Source organism: Mustela erminea, chromosome 2, assembly GCF_009829155.1.
Source record: "Mustela erminea isolate mMusErm1 chromosome 2, mMusErm1.Pri, whole genome shotgun sequence".
Lineage (NCBI taxonomy): Eukaryota > Metazoa > Chordata > Mammalia > Carnivora > Mustelidae > Mustela > Mustela erminea.
Genome location: NC_045615.1, coordinates 149,801,281 through 149,820,349, shown reverse-complemented (window position 1 = coordinate 149,820,349; position 19,069 = coordinate 149,801,281). Strand labels below are relative to the sequence as shown.

General features: G+C 34.3%; 1 long non-coding RNA gene across 2 annotated transcripts in view; it reads right to left on the bottom strand.

Moving 5' to 3' along the window:
* Window positions 1–16,304, bottom strand: part of LOC116585130 — a 61,451-nt gene extending 45,147 nt beyond the window's left edge. For both annotated transcript variants that reach the window (XR_004283479.1, XR_004283478.1), the window contains exons 1-3: window positions 16,138–16,304; window positions 8,394–8,505; window positions 7,174–7,259 (exon numbers count right to left, since the gene is read on the bottom strand). This is a non-coding gene — a long non-coding RNA (uncharacterized LOC116585130). The remainder of the gene's footprint in view (window positions 1–7,173; window positions 7,260–8,393; window positions 8,506–16,137) is intronic.
* Between the last annotated feature and the right edge of the window lie 2,765 nt (window positions 16,305–19,069).

The following is a 19,069-nucleotide window of genomic DNA, read 5'->3' as shown; positions in this document are numbered from 1 at the left end:
ACCCAAACTTCAGCTAAAGGTGTCTATGGCTTTATGTAGTGTTCCCTGCTTCTTGTAAGGATATATCAGCATGCATTTATGTTGTGTAGCAAAATAATAGTAAAATAGTAAAAGCAGGATGAAAGACACATAAGGACTGGTTTTGAGTGCTAATAGATCCTCAAAATTTTACCTTTATTCTCATTTAATTGGTAGGCATTTTCACTATTTTTTTTAAGATTTTATTTATTTATTTGTTTATTTACTTACTTGACAGACAGAGATCACAAGTAGGCAGAGAGAGAGGAAGGGAAGCAGGCTCCCCGCCCAGCAGAGAGCCCGTTGTGGGACTCAATCCCAGGACGCTGGGACCATGACCCAAGCCAAAGACAGAGGCTTTAGCACACTGAGCCACCCAGGTGCCCCTCAGTATTTTAAAATAATCTCTACACCCAATGTGAGACTTAAATTCATGACATCAAGAATCAAGAGTCTCATGCTGTACTGACTGAGCCACCCAGGCAACCCTCACGTGGTAGATATTATTATTCAGAAACATTCACAATGCTTCCTGACCTCTCTAGGAGTGCACTTACTCTATTCTGGACATTATGCTCAAAGATGTGACTCCGGATAACTGGATGTCATCACACATGATTGGGCATAAGCTTGAAATAGGTTTGTCTCAGTTTACTCACTTGCTCCTCTGTTACCATTATCTTAAGAATGCACTTAACCTAGCCTGCTGGCCCCGGAAGGATGAGATGCAGGACAGAGTCCACTACCTCTTCTAACCACTCCTAGTCTCAATCCATTGACTCTGGACTGACACAGATTTCTGGGCTAAACTGAAGCTTCATATTGTATGCTGCTGAGATTTTCATCACCTTTTCGTAGCACAGCATACTGTGATCATGTTTAATAAGACAACTTTCTTTCCCCACATGGAAAAATATTTAACTGCTTCACAGTCATATAGAGTCAGAGTCACATAATTGTTCCGTCAGTTCTCTCCTTCCACATTTTTTTAAATGTTTTATTTATTTATTTATTGGGGGTAGGGGTTGAGTTGCAGAGGGAGAGGGAGACAGAGATACTCAGGCAGACTCTGCCTGAGCCAAAATCAAGAGTTGGATGTTTAACCTTAACTCTTCTTCCAAATTTTTTTTCTTTTTTTTGAAGATTTTATTTATTTATTTGACAGAGAACACACATAGGCAGAGGCAGGCAGAGAGAGAGAGGGAGGCATGGATGTGCTCAGCAGGGAGCCGGATGTGGGGCTCGATCCTAGGACCCTGGGATCACAACCTAAGCCAAACAGAGGCTTCAACCCACTGAGCCACCCAGGTGCCCCTCTTCTTCCAAATCTTAATGAAACTCCCTATTTTGACCTTGAGATCAAATAAATGTCACTTTCTCAGAGAGCATTTTCAGATTATTCTGTTTAGAATATCTCAGCAAATAATTTTTTTTGATGACATACTCAACTTTTTAATTTCCTTTGTAGAAGTTAATATTACTTTTATTTTCAGTGTTCTTATTCATTTAAGTTATCTGCAATCCCCAGTCAAATATACATTTCATGAAGGTAAAATCCTATCTTTTTGTTCCCTGCCACATCCCCAGTGTCTAGCTCCCAAAATTTTCTCATTAAATATTTTTGAATGAACAAATGCATGATATATTCAGCCCATTAATACATCAATCAGTTCTATTACCTGATCTGGTAAATCCCCACTTCAAACATCACTTAAAAAAAATCGTCCTCATTAGTGTTAATAACCTCTGTAACTGTTCGCTCATTTTACCTGTGTGTCAGCTCTCAAGGATTCAGGAGCTGAGCTGATAACAAATTATTCTCAGTTGATTCCCAGCCCTATGCTCTGATCAGGCAGATATGTATTTTTTAAATTGTCAGTTATTGTCAATATTTATTACTGTCAGCTATTTCTGTCCTGATCTTATTCCTTCTCTTCCTCATTATATTAAACAAGGTAAAAACTCTCCTACCATTTATTTCAAAACTGTACCTTTTTAAGGGCTTCTAACAATGTATGAGTGTATATGAAAACAGAAAATGTTCAAGTGGTTAGTTTGCATTTATTCATTTAACAATAAATATTTCTTCCAGTAATGGATACAAAGATACAAAGATACCTAGGGTCATACCCTCAAGACCTGACAATCTTGGAAGGGAGATAAGAGCTAAGGTAGACATTATGATAAATATAATTATGGCTCAGACTGCTATGGTGCTTTGCAGGGAGTTAGGATATAAAGAAAATTGCATTGCTGGAGGAGTATGTGAGCTTTGGTTCCAGTAGGATTCTGAACAAGAGAGAGGAACACAATAACTTAGGATAAGATAGTTTGCTACATAATTGACCATTGGTGTGTGAGCAGAATTTAAACAAATGTACCAGCTCCCAGTTGGTGTAATAGCACATTTTATGGAGAAAAGATTGTAATTGAAAGATTTCTATTGCTATTCTTACTATCACCAAAACAATTATTTTAAATAGTATGTCCATATAAATAAAGCCGTTGTCACCATATTGAGCAAATCACTACGAGAGATACAAAGAAAAACCATGAAGGTATTTTTCTCAGGGAGCTTATAGTCATTTGGTAAGTAACATAAACTTTTCGAGAAGATGGGTCACATGTAGTAATTATATTATTTTATATTTTTCAGGAGAACTATTTTATAATTGATAAGTAATGTCTATAACCTGAGGAAAACATTCATAATATAGAGTGTGAAAGGGGCAGTGAGAGGGACGAAAGGGTAGAATGGGGTGAAGGAGAAGGGATAAAAATAGGAAGAAACAAAGGAAGTGGGGGGGAGGAAGAGAAGAGTAGGAGGAAGCAATGGGCTGTGGGTTTTGATAAATTTAGTTCTCAACCCAAATCTTGCTAAGAAGAGCTGTAGAACAGGAGTTGGGACTTGAAATATAATAGCATTTTGGTAAGTGATAGGAAAGAGATGGTGCATGTGTGGGTGAACAAAGAATGTTTGGGAGATGGTTCATGAGACAACTTGATTGGGAAGTCAGGATAACATCTTGTATCGGAATACCCAAATTCTGATCCACAGAACACCTTTGAAATATTTAGCGATGCTTGCTATGGACTGATTCGTGTCTCTCTCTAAATTCATATGTTCAAGTTGTAGCCTTCAGTACTTAAGGGTATAACCATATTTTGAGATAGTACCTTCCTTCAAAGAAGTATTGAATAAAATGAAGTCTTAGGGGTGGTTTCTAATCCAGTATGACTGGTGTCCTTATAAGAGGACTTTAGGGCATAGGCACAGAGAGACCATGTGGAGACACCAGCTAAAGATGGCCATCTCCAAGCCAAGGAAAGAGTCTATCAGAAGAAATTAACCTGCCATTACCTTAATGTCAGAATTCTAGTTTCCAGAATTATAAGAAAATAAATTATTGTTTAAGCCACTCACTTTTTCCACATTCTGACCCTATAGCTCACTCATTCTTCAAAACCAGTAGTGTCTTCCTAAATCACAGAGCAGGTACTGTGAGCCCATTGCACATGTCCCTCTGTGACCTCATGGCAAACTGAATAAAGCCCAAGTGTCCTATCTTGGGGGCTAAGGCCCTATTGACCTGCATTCAGTGTTTCTCCTCACCTCATCTACGTTCTAGTTCTTCCTCTAGCCCATTTCAACCAACCTGACTGGATTATTTCCCCTTTGGTTTATTTGTTTGTTTGTTTTTCCTCAGGGACATGGCAGTAGATTTGCGTTTAATTGGGTCTTTTCTTCTCCCATTTTTTTCTTTTTTTAAATTATTCAAATCTCATTGTAAGGGCTAGCTGCCTTGTCAGAGATTCCTTGTCTAAGCTAAAGAAATACCTGTCTCCATTTTCCTGATTACTGTTCACGTTACCCTATTTCAGTTTCATGTTTTTTTGTTTTTTTAATTTTCTGCAGCATCTGCTTTTAAGATGGGGTCAGTATCTGTTTCCTTTTGTGCTTTATTATCAGTGGCTAGTGCTAGTTTTGCTACCCAAGACTACAACAGTTACCCACATGAGGCTATTAAGCACTTAAAAATGTGATTACTCCCTATTAGGATGTACTGTTAGTATAAAATACACATCAAAATTTGAATGTTTGGTATAAAAGCATGTCTAATATGTTAATAATGATCATATTTGTGGGGTGCTAAATGATAATATTGTGGATATGTTTATTTAAATAAAATATATTACTATACTTTTTTTACCTGATTCATTCTACTTTTTTTATGTGGTTGGTTAAAAAAAAAAGTTAAGGTTATATAATTGGCTTAAAGTTGTGACATATATTATACTTCTTCTTTTAATTACTTTATTGAGGTATGATTGACACATAAGAAGCTATATAAATTTAATGTATAATTTGATGAGTTTGGAGAAAAGTAAACATCCATGAAACTGTCATCAAAATCTACACTGTAAACATATCCGTCACCTCCAAAAGCTTCCCCCTATGCTCTTTGTTCATTATTATTATGGTGTGTGTGATAGGAGTATTTATCCAAATATCTACCATCTTCACAAGTTTTTCAGTAGACAATGTAGTATTTTGAACTACAGGCAGAATCTCTATACTGGTTTCTGTAGTAGTTGCACAAATTTATATTCCCACTAGCAGTATACATTGTTTGTCTCTTGTCCATATCTTTGCCAACACTTTTTTTTGTGTTTTGAAAATAGTCATTCTAACTGCTATGAGGGGATATCTCATTGTGATTTTGATTTGCATTTTCCTGATGATTAGAAACATTGAGGATGTCTTCCAGTGCCTGTTGAGTACTTGCATGTCTTTGGAGAAATGTCTATTGAGTTCCTTTGTTCATTTTTGTAATTGGGCTGTGTTGTTGCTGTTGAATGGTAGAAGCTCCTTATATATTACAGATATTAACTCTTCATCAGATACAGCTTGGGAGAATTTTCTCACATTTCATAAGTTGTCTTCTCATTTTCTGGATTGTTTCCTTTTCTAGGCAGAGCTTTTTAGGTTGATATAGTCCCACTTGTCTATTTTTTGCTGTGCTTCTTGTGCTTTTGATGTCACATCAGAGAAATAACAGAAAAGATCAAAGTCAAGAACTTATTCCTCCATGTTTTCTTCTAGGAGTTTCACAGTTTCAGGTCGACATGTTTAAGTGCTTAATGTATTTGAGCTTATTTTTGAATATGGTGTATGGTAAGGGTCCAATTTCATTTTTCTGCATGCTTATATGTGACTTTCTCAACATCATTTACTAAAGAAAATATCCTTTCCTTTTTGTGTATTTTGGCACCTTTGTGAAGAAGTGGTTATTTCTGGGTTTTTATTCTGTTCTATTGATCTATATGTCTGTTTTCATTCCAGAGCCATAATACCTCCAGCATTGTTCTTTCTCAAGATTTCTTTGAGTATTTGGAGTCTCTGGGGTTGTATATGAATTTTAGGATTAATTGTTCTCTTTGTATAAAAAATTCTGGTGAAATATTGATAGGGATTACACTGAATTTGTAGATCACTTGGCAAGTATGAACATTTAAACAATATTAATTCTTCCAATCCAGGAATATGGAATATCTTTCCATTTACTTGCATTTATTTTAAACATATTTTTCACCTTCTTGGTTAAGTTTATTCTCAAATATTTTGTTCTTTTTGATGCAGTTGTAAATGGTATTATTTTCTTAATTTTATTTTTCTATAGTTCATTGTTAGTATGTAGAGATGCAAATAATTTCTGTATGTTCATTTTGTTTTGTTTAACTGTATTGAATTTATTTTTTAGTTCTAACAGTGTTTTTGTTGCATATGAGATCATGCCATCTGTGAAGAGAGATTACTTTTTTTCCAATTTGGCCATGTTTTTATTTATTGTACTTGACTAATTGTTCTGCCTAGGGCTTTCAGAACATGTTGAACGGAAGTGGCAAGAGTGAATATGTTTGACCTGTTCCAGATCTTAGGTAAAATGCTGTCAGTTTTAACTCTCTTGAGTATCATATTAAGTATGGGCTTTTCATATATAGCCTTTAATGTATTGAGGTGACTCTCTTCTATACCTTATTTGTTGAGCATTTGTATCATGAAAGGGTGTTGGGTTTGTCAAACTTTTTCTTTTTAATCTTTTGAGATGATCATATAATTTTATTCTTTCACTATCTTAACGTGGTTTATCATGTTGATTGATTTGCATATATTGAACCATCCTTGTGTTGCAGAGATAAATCCTAGTTAATGGTGGTATATAATCCTTTTAATGTGTCATTGAATTTGGTTTGCTAATAGTTCGTTGATGATTTTGGGGTCTGATTCATCAAGGATATTGGTCTGTAGCTGTACTTTCTGGAGGTACCTTTCTCTGGCTTGGATATCAAGGGAACATTGGCCTCATAAAGAGAGTTTAGAAGTATTCCCTCTTCTATTTTGCGGAGAGTTTAAGAAGTATTGGTACTAATTTTTAAATATTTGGTAGAATTTGCTTGGGAAGCCATATGGTACTGGACTTTTCTTTGTTGAGAAGTTTTGCTTACTTATTCAATCTCCTTACTTGTTGTTGGTCTATTCAGGCTTTCTGTTTTTTCTTGATTCAATTCTGGTAGGTAATTTTTTTCTAAGAATGTATCTATTTCCTCTAGGTTGTCAAATTTATTGACATAGTCTTGTTTATAACAATTCTCTATGATATTTTAAATTTGTGACATCATTTTTTATGTTTCCTCCTTCATTTTTTATTTTGTCTTCTCTCTTTTTCCCTTAATTAGCCTACCTCAGGTTTTTTACTTTTATTAAAAAACAAAAACAAGGGGCACCTGGGTGGCTCAGTAGGTTAAAGCCTCTGCCTTCAGCTCAGGTCATGATCCCAGGGTCCTGGGATGGAGCCCTGCATCTGGATCTCTGCTCTGCTGGGAGCCTGCTTCCTCCTCTCTCTCTCTCTCTCTCTCTCTCTGCCTGCCTCTCTGCCTACTTGTGATTTCTGTCTGTCAAATTAAAAAAAAACAAAAACAAACAAACAAAAAACTTTCAGAAAACTCCTAGTTTCACTCTTTGTTTTTTTATGTTTTTCTATTCTGTATTTTATTTATTTACGCTCTAATCTTTATTATTCCCACCCATCTTGTAACTTTGGGCTTAGTTTGCTCTCCTTTTAGTTTTTTGAGATTTAAAGTTAGGTTGTTTACCTTACTCTTTAGATCTTTCTTCTTTTTTAATGTAGATATTTTCACATTGTATTTCTATTGGCTATATCCTTGGCTTATAGCAGTAGCTGAAACATAATTGGTTTGAAAAAAAATTCATTGTTTGACCTGAACATGTTAGTTAAGACCAGTCACTGCTCTAAAGAATTTCACATTTTATCCCTGCAAATCTGTGATGAAGGCAATTGATTAACTGCATTTATAGATGGGAAAGCAGAGGAAAACAGATTATTCATTATGTAGACTTGGAATCATTGTTTAAGAGAGGAAAAAGGTAGAAATAATAGGCTCATTTTAACAATGATAATCTCTAGCTGGGCAGGGTAATTAGTATTTTTTTTTAATCTGTACTTTCTGACATTTACCCACGTTTTCTGCAAAGCACATATACTATTTTACTTAAAAAAATATATATATATACATATATATATATATATATATATATATATATATATATATATGAAGCAGAACAAAGCCATTACTAAGGACATTAGGAAATGAAGACAACAGTTAAAGAAGAAAAAAAAAAATCTCATGCCTGTACAATTTAAGAGTAACCTTCAAACTAATCTTTTTTGTCCTAGTCTCCATATTATTAATTGATGCTAATAATAATAATTAGGATGTGTCCTACTCTTATACATACCTGCTAAAACTTTAGCTATTCTCTGAATTCAGTCTTCTTCCTCCTTGTTCTGCAATTCAATCATATTTCTCATATACTTTACTTATACTACTTCCTTAGAGTTAATACTTACCGTGCTTTGTTGTTGTTGTTGTTTTAATTTTAAATGGAAAGGGCCAAAACCCAAACAAACAAAACAATAACACTAGAGTTTACAATTAAATGGAGCAATTTTAATTTCCCTTCCTTCCTTCCTTCCTTCCTTTCTTCTTCTTGTAAATATGTGTTTTTTTTTTTTTTCTCTTAAAACATTCTGGTCTATAGCTTGATAGAATTATTCCTGCTATGAGAGGAAGAGAGTCAGTCCTCTTAGCAATAAATTCAATGATTGTCATTAGGCAAAGGATATCAGGTGACATCACTAATAAATGCATACTAAACGATGTGTTTAACCAGTTAACAGTTCTTTTGTCTCACAATAAAATTATCTCTAAATAGTTTATTCTTATATTGAACATTTGTCAAAGTTGGGAGTATATCATTCTTAATTTTTTAAAGCATTCTTTGTTTGTATTACCTTGTGTCTTCCGGTTTCGGAGGTAGTTCTTACTCTTCTCTTTGCGGCTCCCCGCATTATTTACATATGTTGATGGTGTGTAAACTAGGCCTGCTTTTGAATTTTCATTTATCTGTCATATAAAATACATATTAAATTAAAAAATAACATAAGTAAGTTTCTTTGGGTAATATATTGATGACTGACTTTGTTTGAATTTTCTTCCTTCCGTCCTTCTTTCCTTCCTATAAATAAATACATACACACTCATATTTATATATGTAAATGCATATATATTTATGTATATATTTATATATTTATATATAGGCATATATGTATATGCCTATATATACAGGCATATACATATATATGAGCTGTAGAAAAACTTGTCTTGGACTAAAAACTTTCATAAATAGTGTTATTTAAAGGGTAAATATAAGTTTAGCAAAAACAATTTATTTCTACCTATGTCCTCCAAGTATCAATCACTTCTTTTTCCTTTGCTGAGTAAAAGAAGGACCTGTTGTAGCTTGCCACACATCAGTTTCCTGAGATGAAACTTATTAGAATAAGAACATGATGAATTTTCCCATTTTTCTACATCCAATCAGTCTGTTCATTGTCTGAGAGCACACCAGATGACTAAAGATGTCAGTTGCTTCTCTCCAGGTTTTTTCCGGTAGCCTTGTGCTTTAATCCAGCTGCTGCTTTGCATTTGAAAACTAAATCACACTCAATGTTTCATAGTCTTTTTGATCTTGGGTTTTATGATAATGAGATGGGCTACAGAAACCTTCATTCAGGGAATTCAAACAGATTTTAGCACCTGTTAACAGGTATTAAAAAAACAAGTGCATCATTTAAATTCTTCCATTCTTTTCAATTTGTTCACCTATAATTAAAAACATTTTGTCCATGAAAAGTGCTCTAGAAAAGTGCACTTAAAAAGTGCACATAAAAAGTGATTTTTATGCATTTATTTTTTTATTATAAGGCATTCCTTGAATTAACTTCCTATCTATAAATATCAATTTGTCCGTCTTTAAAATGGGGAAAGAAGATGAGAGAATTAGGGTTTTCTGAGTCATCAAAGAACATTTTTGTAGAAAGAAAAAGTCTCAAATTTGTTTATAGTCTTAGTGTCAGTGTTGTAGCAAAAATAGCAAAATTTGAATCCAAGGAACAATGTCAAGGCTCAGTTTAAGACTCAGCTACCAGGGAACACAGGGGACTGTGTTATTTAAACTCTTATTTATTTTTAGCTGGAAAATGAAGTAGTTGGAGTTAATGATTGAAGCTGAGGTTCTATATGCCGTATAAATAACTTGTTTTTAAAAGCTGTATAACTAGGCAAATCCATGGTGTGTTATTACCATTAATCATGAAAGATTAACATTTCATTAATTTTTCATTAATTTTCATTAATTTCATTAATCATGAAATCTAAAATAAAATTTTAAAGAAGTTATTAACTGTGGGAAAATCAAGGATTCTATTTGGATATTCCTTTTTAATATTGAGTGAATAACTCTTCACTAGAATTGTAATTGCTTAAGTATATATATGTATGTATGTCTATAGACATATATGTATGTCTATAGACATATATATGTCTAAACATTATAAACATTAAATATATTCAATATATTCCATAAATAAAGTAATAAAGCACTTCTTGATCAAGGTCTGTATATCTATATCTATCGATCGATATAGATAGATATAGTTATCTATTTGAGAGAGAGAGAGCATGTGTCCAAGCACGGGGTGGGGGTGGGGGGCCAAGATTGTGGGGCTTGATCCCAGGGCCTCAGAATCATGACCTGAGCCAAAGGCAGATGTTTAACCAACTAAGCCACCCAGGTGCTCCAACTAGGTCTATCTATGGTAATTCTTCTTTGCTTTCTGACAAGTCATTGAGATGCTGATGGCACATGAACCATTAGGAGAAAAATCTGAATATCACTTTTGTATTTAAAAAAGAAGTAAAATAGGAAGATCTCCAACTGTTAGATACATTTAGTTTAAAATGCAAGTAGGAGCATAACATTTAGTCAGAGAACACAGCACAATGTAAAAAGATATTTTCTGAGGCTCTGGGGTGACGTGGAAATGTTGGGGTTCAGAGCAAACAGTGAAAAAAAATTATTGAGCTATCTTAGGTGCAAATAGTTGTTTTATTAAAGCACAAAGACAGGAACGTTGGGCAGAAAGAGCTGCACTGGGATTGTGATGGGTGACTGATGATGTACTTTCAAGTTGGGAGGTGGTTAGTAATAGGGCTAAGTCTCTAAGGAATTTTAGAAACAAGGTTTCCAGGACCTTGAGAGGGCTAATTATTTTTAGAAAAAGGTCATTTATTACTGTCTAATAAAACCTTAGTCATGAGACCCTTCAGATGTATATCAGTGGGCCATATGCTTGGAGGGTGATTGCTAACATATATCTTGGAGGGTAGAGATAAAGGAGTCTCCAAAAGAATTTTTATATGTTAAAGGAGACTTAGAGGATCCTGGAGGTGGAGAAAATGTTAAGCTAAGATGGCCTTTTGTCTTTAGCAAAGTATCAACATTGAGACAGCTGAGTTCCTGGAGGGTGGTCATTTCTGCCTGTTTCAAGGATTTGTCAATGGGCTGTAAGAACTAAGGAAATTTAATTTGTTTCTTTTGCCTTTGTTCTCCACATGGATGGGGGAGTAAAATGTATCAGGAGTAGAAAAAGATGGATGCAGATTTTCTTTCCTTTTTTTTTGTCCTTTTCTTTCTTTGTTTATGTTTAACTTACTGGCAATTTGGCAAGAAACACAACTTTACAGAGACAATTAAAGCTGCATAACTATGCTTTTGAACAATATTCTGACTTATGTAATCTTCAAAGCGGAAGTCTTTTGGGGTCTATATGTCAGCATTTAGCTTGGCTGAACACACCTCCTGTTTGAGGTGTGACCTCCTGCTTTGTTTACACAATATGCTCTCCCTTCACCCTGTCCTTCAGAGCTCTTTCAGGCTTCTTCACCAGTTCCCAGTGCCCAGTTCTACACATTCTCTTAAAGAGATTGCGTTCATTCGCAGAGCTTTAACTATTATTACTTTGTAGAACAGCCTGGATCTTGTATCCTGTTCACACTTTCATCTGTTCAGATTTGACTTAAGTCTCTGTGGCTGATTTCAGACTAAATTTCAAACAAAGGGCATCTTAAGTCTTCTGTGTCACAAACTAGTGAAAAGAATGCATCTGTAGTGAACATTTAAATCTTAAGATAAGAATGATACTTAACGATATCTAAGAATGGTTGAAAGAACAGTGGTTGTTACCCTAAGGAGGAAAAGTGTTCCAGAAATGGCAGAACACTTTTAAGGCAGTAAAGTCTAAGGCAAGAGGATAAAAACATTCCTTTTAATGAGGTTTTAAAATCTGGAAATGGGAAACAAGTTTTTTCAAATGAATTGTTTTAGCCATATTATTTATTGTAAAATTCAAGTTGTTAATAACGTGATTCAGGAGATTTTGATGTTCTTATTCATGAACATGGACATAAATTTCAGGAGTTTGACAACCTTGCCGTATGGTATTGGAATAAGAAATTTTCACCATGTTATGACAGTTTCTATGTAAAACCATCATTTGGAAGGAAGAGTGGCTCAAAATTTTTGTAAGCAAAGGAATGTTTGTCTAAGTTTTTAAATAGTAAAAATACTTTTTATTAAATGAGTATATGTACCACTGAAGGCATTCCGTCTTATACTGACCATAAGTTTTCTATATACCCAACTGCATAGGAAGGAGATCGTAACCTACACCTGATGTCATATAAGAAGAAGGAAATCTATGGAACCGGCACTTAATGGGCTAATTATGTCCTCACTGTTCATAATTCAGTATTTGGACAAGACAAATAACAGGGGTATATATTGTACAAGAGATTCTAGTGTTATAAAACTTTTCAGACATAGAGAAAATATGCTTACGGTTCTAAGAATTTGATAGGTCATCATTAAAAGCCAATAGAAGACTCTCCTTAGAATTTTTCTATTAAATGTTATTGAGTGCCCATTTCACACTAGATTTTTAGCAATTAAACAATGTGTTTGGCAATTAAACAATGAAAGATAAATAAAATATGGATTCTGTCTCTTAAGAGTTTATCAGGAAAGTGGGAAGGGGGCAAGATCACTAAAAACTTTCAATGCAAAGAAACGATTTTACATACTTAAATGCATTTTAAATGACAAAATGTTGGAAAACCATATGTATTTTCCAATATAAGTGCTCCCCACCCATAAACAAGGATTCTAACTAGAGGTGTATATGTGTATATGGATGTGTGTGTGTGTAAGTATGTGTACATATGGTGATAACATACAATTAGAATCTTAGTATAAAGATATGTGGAGTTTGTACTTTATAGCAGTTATAGTTTTATTTCACTTGGATTCCTTATCCCTAATAATAATAATAATAAAATCAGTTAGATAATAGCTGAACTCTAAAATCAGTTAGATAATAGCTGAACCCTAGTTAGCCTGAGAGTTATCTTCTATTTGCCTACAACCCTGTAAAAAAGTATTGAAATAATATTATGAACCTCTAAAAAGATACCAAAATATTTCTGGCAATGAATTAAGAATATACTAATCACAGAGGTGCCTGGGTGTCACAGGCATTGGACTCTTGGTTTCAGCTCAGGTCACGATTTCAAGGTTGTGAGATCCAGTCCCATGTTGGGCTGCAAGGTCAGTGTGGAGTCTGCTGGAGATGGTTTCTCCCTCTGTCCCTCCCACTCATGCTCTTTCTCTCTCTCATTCTCTCTCTCTCATATAAATAACTCCTTTTTTAAAAAGAATACACTAATTACAGAATTAAAAATAGTAAATATAATGAATGAATTCCATGGTATTGAGATTCAGAATAGGTTTAAGTCAAAGACAAGTGGTAAATTTTGTAATACTTGTTATTAAAATTTTTGCTTATAGTTTGTTATAAGATTTCAAAAAAAATCAATCATTAAATATGTGAGATTTATATTTTAAGGTAAGTTAGTTTATTTTTAAAGATTTTTTAAATATTACAAAATTGGTTTTCAAAATTTAATGTTAACAAGTTGAAATTTTATACAAATGATTGCAGATATGTTTTATATAGAAATTTTCTGGTAAATTATATTAGGTTCATCTGAGAGTGACAGATAATCAACAGAACTGCAAACTAAAAATTCATTTAAGGGGGCCTGAGTGGCTCTGTTGGTTAAGTGTCTGACTTCAGCTCAGCTACATACATTATGGCTAAAACAGAATGAAATAACATGCTTGCCAGAAACAATCAGCAATATGAAAATTATTTGGCCTTCAGTTTATGCATGCATATATACAAGAGTGCCAGAGAAGAGCAGATAACTAAGTCAAGTTTTCAACTACTCCACCAATCTCTGTAAATACTGATGGATAATATAACTCAATATGCCCTGCTGAAGAGAATTACTTTGAGAATTTGGTGAATTTGCTAACACTTGGACTTCTAAGTAAAAAACAAAGCTATTACTAAAGTTCAGTGAGGCCACAACATTTTTCAAATCAAATTTTGATTTGAAATCAGAAATTGATTTCAAATCAAATTTTTCACATCTTTTCTATGTAAAGTATATTTCTTTAATATAAAAATACAACTAAAAAAATTTTTTTTTGGTGGAAGGCAGATGTTCACAATTTCTTTTCATTAAGCAGTTGTTTCTGGTGAGGAAAAATGATTTGGTAAAGCAGTTGACAATACATTTTCCAAAGACACCAGAGGATCTGTATAATACTGTAAAGCAGGACTGAATCCTTTCTGCTGTAAATACTCAACTCGGCCTTGGTCAATCAGCAATTTACAAAGATGCCCTATTTTCTTCTTCTCTTCAACAGTAGGGAACCCAAACCGAATAAGTACAAAATATTGTTTCTTTTTTGTTTTTTTTTTGTTGTTGTTGTTTTTTTAAAAAAAAGGGTCCTGGTACCCCAACCTCCCACCCCCCGTCCCTTCAAAACCCTCAGGTGGTGGGTATTATAGAGGGCACGGATTGCATGGAGCACAGGGTGTGGTGCAAAAATAATGAATACTGTTATGCTGGAAATAAAAAAAAAAAAATTAAAAAAAAAAAAATTAAAAAAAAAAAATTAAAAAAAAAAAGGGTCCTGGGATCAAGTCCCAGAATCAAGTCCCACATTGGGCTCCCTGGGTCCTGGGATCAAGTCCCACATTGGGCTCCCAGCTCAGGAGAAAGTCTGCTTCTCCCTCTCCTTCTGCCTGCCACTCTCCCTGTTCGTGTGTGTGTTCTTTCTCCCTCTGTCAAATAAATGAATAAAATCTTTAAAAAAATGTTTAATATTTCTTTATATTTAAGTCCAAGACACTTAACAATAATAGTTTAAAACCTAAGGTAGGGAAGAGTGACATCAGCCAGCTGGCAGACGAGAAAACTCCAAGCACTCCTTTCCCCCATGGAATCATTAGACGTCTAGAAATTAGCTACAGTAACTTTACAGGAGTTCTGGAAATCAGTCAAAGATATATAGCAACCAAGTTGGAAAGAAATTGTAACCTGTCTGGCTGTTGCTTGTGTGACTGGTCTTTGCTATCTAACTCAGACTTCAGATTGTCAAAAGTGGCATGCCTCAGATACCAGGGTAGGAAAAACTGTGGGCAGCAATTGGCACTGCAGGGAGTAATATAGGGCTTTCGATGTATGGGACAAGAAATTACTAATTAAAAATCCAATGGCTAAGATCCTGAGAAGAAACAGGGATAATACTCTGGGGAAGTTAAGACTTTTAAGATCAATTGTCCATATGGGAATCTGGAAAAGGAGCACATGCACAGGTCCAAGAAAGAGTCATGCCCAAAATATATCTTAGAAGCCTTCCTTTGTATGACATACCTAGAGGGTCAAATTCACAGAAAGAAAAAAAATAATGGTGATTGATTAGGGTTGGTGGGGAGGGAAAACAGAGTTATTATTTAATGAGTGTGGAGTTTTATTTGGGAATTTGAAGAAGTTCTGGAGTAGATGGTGGTGATGGTGGCCCAGATATGAAAAATGTAATAATGCCATTGCACTGTACACTTTAAGCTGATAGAATAAATTGTACATTATGTATATCTTACCACAAACAAAAAAATATTGATTTGTGTTGAAAATAGGTCTCATTTGAGGCATTGTAATTAAGTCATTGCAATTATATCATTCTAAGATCTGAACCACTTGCAGACTCCGAATTCCTAAAATAAAGATAGTCCATACAACGTAAAGTGTAACCATTTATTGAATGTTTGCCACAAATCTTCCTTCTAGTAATCTCTAAAGGATCATCTGTCAGGTAGCGAGCTCATGGGTTATTACACACCATCTCTAATCCTGATGTTGATGCTTTGAATACAGACTGCCACTGTAATCCACTTGAATTTAGGTGATGAGTGGGTTTTTAATTAAATCTGTAGTACAATGAAACAAGGGTTCACAGACCTTGTTTTTACTTGCCCAGTTTCTTCATATATGGTTAAAATTATTTTACTCAGGAAACGAGAGAATCTCTACATTGCTCCCTGATATTTGGATTGGGGGATATTATAGTAGGAATAAATCGTGGAATACTTATAGCTTCCTTTTTTAAAAAAAATCACAAGTCAAATGCAAAACTACATCCCCTCTGGTACGCAAAGATTATTGCCACCCTCAAAAAATTTGAAAATGCAGGAATGGGGACTCCCATTACAACTTAATTTAACTTACATTTTCAGTGTCTGTAAAAGAAGAATTGATCTTCAAAGAATATGATGGATTAGATACTCCACGGATACCATGGAGTATCTTCCACTGATGCTATTGTTCCAGATGTGATCTCTCTATTGGAGATAATTAATACCGTAATTACCGATAAATTTTGTGTGATTGGTCATCATAGTAATGGTCCCTAAAAAAAAAAAAGTCACATATTTCCCTACCCATTTCCTAGCTTAATCTCTTCACTCATTCACTATGGGCTTCACCATGTGATTTGCTTAGGACAACGGAATGTAACAAAAATGACCCTAGAGGCTTGAAACATGCTTGTGGATTAGTCTTTGCCCTCTCTTGCTTCTCGCTTTTGGAAACTGGCCACAGTGCGAAGAAGATAGGCTGGCCTGCTGGAGATATGCAGCCCAGACAACAGTCAGCATCAACTTCCATGCATAATTATAAAACTGAACAAAATTACAGGAAATAATTATTTTTACAAATTGGAAGAAAGGTAGAAGAGGACTGGGATCCCTGAGAAAATGGAATCAAACAAGGTGAGCCCTATAATCTCACAGCTTTACAACTTGATATATAGTGTGAAGACATCTCTTCAGGCTACAACACAGGGACAGTTTCCAGAGCAAATTTTGTCTTATGTTGCCGTGAGGTGGGATGTCAAGAGATAGAAGTTCATATAGAACAAAGCAGTTGGCATTTGGGGGGACAGGGTACCAGAGAGAACAGAACTATTAAGAAAGGAGTTTGACAGAAGTTTCTTTCATGGAAGTTTCTTTATTTCTCTTAATGAATACTGATCTATGCAAGTATAGGTTACAATTTCATGAAGCCAAATACAGAAGAACTTTCAGGGAAAACCTGAAAATCTCAAGCTTAAACATTCTCAAAACTCACTCAAGGACCAGGATAGTGGTAGGAAAAACTATTACTGAAGCTCACACAAGGCTTGGAATAATTTAGGTTTATACAAGTCAGAATGGAAAGACCAAATAATATAGAATCCTCAAAATTATATCAACCTAGTTGTAAGACTGACTTAACTCTTGACTATAAAATTACTGTGGCTCTGTGTTAACAAAGCAGAAATAAAATCTTAGGAATGATTAAACTAATTCCAAGAAACCTAGGTAAACAAAAGAACAGAATCAAACACTATTTAAAGGACCCATCAGAATCTAGCAAACAAGAGTTTGAAATCTGCAAAGTTTACCCTAAAGTGAAGAAAAAAAAAAAAAAAAGAAAGAAAAGAAGGAGATAAATGCAGTTGATAACCATTCAGATAAAATCAACAGAGAAATGACAAGAAGTGTTGGAAACAAAAGAATTATTAAATGTTTAAAAACTTCCTAAAGTTGGAAGAAGCATGACTGATGAAGAGACTAATGGAAGGTACATAAAAGATAAAAGTAGAATATCTAGATATTAAAAATAAAATATCTGAAATTACAAGTATACTGGAATTAATAAAGACAGAGTAAGGTCTACAGAAGAAAACGCCATAGAAATTTTTAAAAATTAGAAACTAAAGTCAAATAGAAAGAAAAAAAGTCAGAAAAATAAACAGAGCAGCTGTGAACTGTGAGACATTATTCAGACTAACATACATGTAGTCAAAGTCCCAGAAGAAAAGGAAAGAGAGGGAGATAGAGACATATTTTTGAAGGAATTATAACCAAAAAGTTTGCATATTTCATAAAAATTTTAAACCCACAGCTCAAACAAGCTCCACAAAAATAAGCAGAACAAATATATAGAAAACCACATCAAAGTAGATAAAAATCAACTTCCTAAATACCAAGGATAAGAGAAAATCTTAAAACAGCAAAATATTGCCAAACTTTACGTAGTCAAGACAAGAATAAAAATAAGAATGACTGCACAATATGCTTTGTAAAGTATATAAGCCAGGAGACAAAACAAGAGACATATCTTTATTGTAAGAAAAAAAGTTAATCTAGCGTTCTTTAACCAGCAAAAATATTTTTCAACACTGGAGGAGTTATTTTAAAGACAAACAGCAACTGAAAGAATTAATCACCAGCAAAATGACACTATGAGAATTTGAAAAGAAGTACTTTAGGGCACTGAGTAGCTCAGTAGGTTGAGCATCTGACTCTTGATTTTTAGCTCAGGTCATTATCTCAGGATCATGTTCTCAAGGTTGTGAGATCAAGTCCGTGGGTCAGGCTCTGTGCTGGGCCTAGAGCCCGCTTAAGGTTCTCTTTCCCCTTCTCCCTCTACCCTCACCCATGTGCATGCAAACATATGCTCTCTCTCTTCCTAAAATAAATAAATAAATAAATCTTAAAGAAAAAGTACTTCAAGCAAAAAGAAAATGACACCATATGTTCATTTAAATCTACACGAGTGATGAGTGCTGATAAGGGAAATTGTGTGGATATATTTTTCCTCATATTTTACATGTTTTTAAAAAATAAATGAGCAAATATAAAAGCAATATAGCATGAGATTTATGACACATGTAAATGTGATATATATGACAACAGTAGCCCAAAAGGTGGAAGGGAATATAAAAGTGTACAACTGTAAGATTCTTTCATAAGTTAAATATATTAAAACCTAGAGATACCTCCAAAATTAAAAAAAAAAATAGTGGCAATAAGCTAAAAATAAAGATAAATAAAATCATTTAAAAATTCAGTAGAAGGGGTACCTGGGTGGCTGTCAGTTAAGTGTCTGCCTTTGGCTCAGGTCATGATCCTGGGGTCCTAGGATCAAGCCCTGCATCAGGCTCCCTGCTGAGAAATTCTTCTTCCTCTGCCTGCAGCTTCCCCGGCTTGTCTACTCATTCTCTCTCTTTCTCTCTCTGTCAAATAAATATATATAATCTTTAAAAAAATTTTTAAAAATAAAAATTCAGTAGAAGACCAGAAAAGAGGGCAGAAAAACCCACAAATTACAGGTG